General features: G+C 43.1%; 1 protein-coding gene across 2 annotated transcripts in view; it reads left to right on the forward strand.

Moving 5' to 3' along the window:
- Positions 1-435: 435 nt before the first annotated feature.
- LOC113807453 (beta,beta-carotene 15,15'-dioxygenase) overlaps positions 436-4,492 on the forward strand; it is a 22,049-nt gene continuing 17,992 nt past the window's right edge. Inside the window, exon 1 of one of the 2 annotated variants that reach the window (XM_070136469.1) lies at positions 436-534. The gene's annotated coding sequence lies outside the window, so the exon portion shown is untranslated. Of the gene's footprint in view, positions 535-4,452 lie in introns of those variants that run through there. The other variant, XM_070136420.1, reaches the window with a different exon arrangement.

The raw sequence follows: 4,492 nt of genomic DNA on the forward strand, positions 1-4,492 counted from the left end.
CACACATATAAATGCGCGCGTGTGTGTGTGTGTGTGTGTGTGTGTGATACATAGGAGCATTTTGCAACACAAGTCAATTTAAGAACAATGAAGTACAGACGCGTAAAAAATTGATAAAAGTAAAGGAAAAGGTAATATATAACATTCAAATAAGATCAATGTCCAGCAATTGATGAAAAATGTGAATACAACCATAAAATATTAATGAAAAGTGAATCACATGGCTAGTTATGTGCACTACATAATAATTTTTTTATACAACCAGAACTCACGTGATCATGTGACATATTCATCATCCTTTTTGCATTAGAATTAGTAAGCAGACTTTCTGAGACAGAAACAAGCCAAATACACCTTTATGACTATTACTCTCTAGAGTCAAAAGTCATTTGCGCACGATGGCGTACCTTAGGAAATTGAATAGTTTGCGGAGGCGGTCGAAGGCGGGTGTAAACAGTGCGGCGGAGAGCTCCTGTTTACTCGAGTTTTTCTAGCTCTTCAAAAGACCCAGCAGTTCAGAGGAGGTAAAGAGAGGTACGTCAATATGTGTATCAGTGACTTAGATCAAATATCCGAAAATTGAGGAGTTAGATTCATGTTGTGACCATAATTAGAAAGTTATAATCGTCAAGTTTTTTTCCTTTCCTTCGAGCTCATGTTCCCAGTTCGCGCATGCGCACAAGGGCTCTAGCATATTATAAGGGCGAAGTTTGCTAAGTATTTCCCGTATACTCTTACCCCCCTCTTTCCCCTCTATGCCCACCAGCTGATGGGAACCCCATTATGCCGAAATGCGTCGAAAATGGCATTTTGTTTTTATTTTACAAGATCCATTTAATGATTCGTGGCTTTGATATAGACATATGCAAAATACTTAAACGCTGAGGCAGAAACTAAGGAAGACAGTTCAGGCGACGACGCACAAGGTACTGAACAACCTGAACTGAAATAAGTGTTCTTCGCGGCCCAGAAAGGTGCCCCGACCTGCAACTTCTGCATTGCAAGACTCACACAGCCTTCCAGCCCCCCGTATTTTTGGATATCATTGATACTGCAATCTTGAATCACCACTTATCCAATCACCGCGGGGAGATGTCCGTGTCCTCATCAACCCTCCGGAATAGAACAGAACAGTAGTTGAACCGTATTCATGTTGACAAGTATAGAGAGGTATGAATGAGAATGAATATCTTCACACAACAAGAGATGTATTTGACCGGCTTCGAATATTCCTTCGTCAGAAATACAGAAATACATGTATTCCTGACTAAGATGTATTTCGAAACCGGTCAAATACATCTGTATTGTCTAGATATTCCTCCGCATTCATACCTCTCTACAGAACAGTAATTGCCTCAACAACAAAGCCAAGAACCCGGGGCGAAGGTCCTCCATTCCGCGATCGCCGATGAGAAGCGAGGAAACAGCGCTCCCCCTCGGCGCGGCCTGCCAAGCATGACCCCGCCAGGTGGCCCTCAGCTGGATCCTCGAACTCGCCAAGCCACCCCGAACGTCGCCCTTAGCCTAGACGAAGCCACGCCCAGTCACCCACCCATCGCCAGAGCCTCTGACTACATCTCTGAGGAGGAAGGGCACCGCCAGAGACGAGGAGCACATCGCCCAAAGGACACGGAAGGACATACAGGAGCCTCAACAACTAAGGAGAAACTACAGCCATCCTGTCATGAAAGGACACACTGGAGCTTCATCAACTAGGGAGAAACTACAGCCATCCTGTCATAAAAGGACACACTGGAGCTTCATCAACTAGGGAGAAACTACAGCCATCCTGTCATAAAAGGACACACTGGAGCTTCATCAACTAGGGAGACACTACAGCCATCCTGTCATGAAAGGACACACTGGAGCTTCATCAACTAGGGAGAAACTACAGCCATCCTGTCATAAAAGGACACACTGGAGCTTCATCAACTAGGGAGAAACTACAGCCATCCTGTCATGAAAGGACACACTGGAGCTTCATCAACTAGGGAGAAACTACAGCCATCCTGTCATGAAAGGACACACTGGAGCTTCATCAACTAGGGAGACACTACAGCCATCCTGTCATGAAAGGACACACTGGAGCTTCATCAACTAGGGAGAAACTACAGCCATCCTGTCATAAAAGGACACACTGGAGCTTCATCAACTAGGGAGAAACTACAGCCATCCTAACATCCTGCGGCCACCCTCCTTGATCCACCTATCTATGTCCAAGGTCTATATATAAGTAGACCTTGCTTATGTCGAGTTAAACGCTGGGGTCGAGAGGTCGATCACCCGCGCGCTGCAGTCGAGACGTCAGCCTGTATCGTCTTCAGAGCGACAATAAAGGGAAAATCTGAACCAAAAAGCCCGTGGAGTCCTGGTCAAAGGGTGGCTTGAAGGATTACATTTTGCAATTTATTATGCGTTGTAAGTGCAGGTCTGGGCAATACCGTCCGGAGTAACTCTGCGACGTGGATGCCTGCGCAAACACACACACACACACACACACACACATATATATATATATATATATATATATATATATATATATATATATATATATATATATATAAAATCAGTGTGTGTGCAGATCTATCTACACACACACACAAACACACACCCTCCTTCCACACACGCTCACCCCTCCCCACCACACACACACACACACACACTCACCCCCCACCCCTCCACGCACACAACGGCATGCGCACAGAAAACGAAAGCTGAATCGCCGCCACAATAAGGGAAAGGAACAAAGCGCCGCGACGATCCGAGCGCGATTCAATTCCTTACGAAACGACAAATCCGAACTGAATCCTTTTGTATTGCTTCTCATTCCTTCTCTTTTACATTTATGCCTTTGTGTCGTCTCTTTTTTATTGTCTTTACGTAAATCGTTGCTTTGTGAGAATATATTCGCTTGGAAGTATTTTCTTGTGTTTTGTTTAGATGCTATAGGACAATTTGTTTTGTTTATATATTGCTTATCGCCTAAAATCAACATTTGCTAAAAAAAGAAGAAGAAAAAAATAGAACTGTCTTTAAATTCTTAGATTGCTTCCCTATCTGTCTCTATCTCATTTTCCCGTTCTCTCTCTCTCTCTCTCTCTCTCTCTCTATCTCTCTTTCTTTCTTTCCCTCTCTCTCTCTATATATATATATTTGCCACAATAAACTACCTCTGTTATCGGATTCCGTGATAAGGTTTTATCATCTGTGGCTACGTGATCGACCTGTATGGTGTCTAGACTGGGTAACCTGTTTTTATATAGACGTTGAAAGTTCGTGTGCCTTTCTATGTATGCCGTAGTTACACACACATACACGCACAAGCTCACGCACACGCACACGCACACGCACACACACGCACACACAAACAAACACACGCATACATGTTTTTACGTGTTTATCAATTTATTCATTTATTTATATTAGGATATGTCAGGTATTTGGTTATTCTTTGTTGAAGATAATCAGGATAAAAGCTCTAGTAATTATGATGTTCAAGATCTCAAGAACAATAATCATTATCATCATCATTAGTTATAATATCAGTAAAAGTGATATAATTATATTGACACTGACAGAGATGGGCAGAGATACAGGTGCCGGCGATGAGTAGTGGTCGATACTTGGGTATTGGTATTGGTATCGCAGTAGCTACTCAATAATTGGGTCGATTTATCAGTATCGCTTAGGTGTTTTTTTTTTTTCTAAAAATGTATGGGAAAAATTGATACGTTGATATATTCATATGATTCTGTCTCTGCCTCTCTCTCTCTCTCTCTCTCTGATTCTGTCTGTCTGTCTGTCTGTCTGTCTGTCTGTCTGTCTCTCTCTCTCTCTCTCTCTCTCTCTCTCTCTCTCTCCCTTCTTCTCTAGCGGCGATGATATATCAGCGATACACGCATTGGTATATGTAAAATGAAGATAATGATAAATATAATGATAATGACAATAACAATAATAAAGTAATGATATAATGATAATGATTATAATAATGAAAATTATTATAATCAAAATTATGATAATAATAATGAAAATAATGGAAATAACAATAACAATAGTAGTAGTTGTGACAATGCTAATGCTAATAATAAATCCTAATAATACTGTAACGATAACGATTACGGCAAGAACTACAACAGTAACAACAACCAACACCATCAACAATAACAATCCCCACCACCACTACTCCCCTCCCCCCTCCTCCTCCACCGCGCTCGCCATCACCCCCTCCGCACGTGGTTGGTGAGGCGCAACCCCCCCCCCCCCAAACCTCCTGCGTCATTGTGTGTTCTCCCTTTTAACACCCCAACTACAATTCGCTCAACAACCGGTCCGCTGATAAGGCCCAGGGTCACCGCGGGGATTTTTATAAATACCCCCGCGGTCGCTCGGCGGTTGAGAGACGAGGGCCTATGTCGGCGCGCGCGGGGAGGAGGAAGAGATAAATTTTCGGTTCAGTGACAAGCGGGGTTCGGGACCGACGCGGAAGGGG

Source organism: Penaeus vannamei, chromosome 1, assembly GCF_042767895.1.
Source record: "Penaeus vannamei isolate JL-2024 chromosome 1, ASM4276789v1, whole genome shotgun sequence".
Taxonomy (NCBI): domain Eukaryota; kingdom Metazoa; phylum Arthropoda; class Malacostraca; order Decapoda; family Penaeidae; genus Penaeus; species Penaeus vannamei.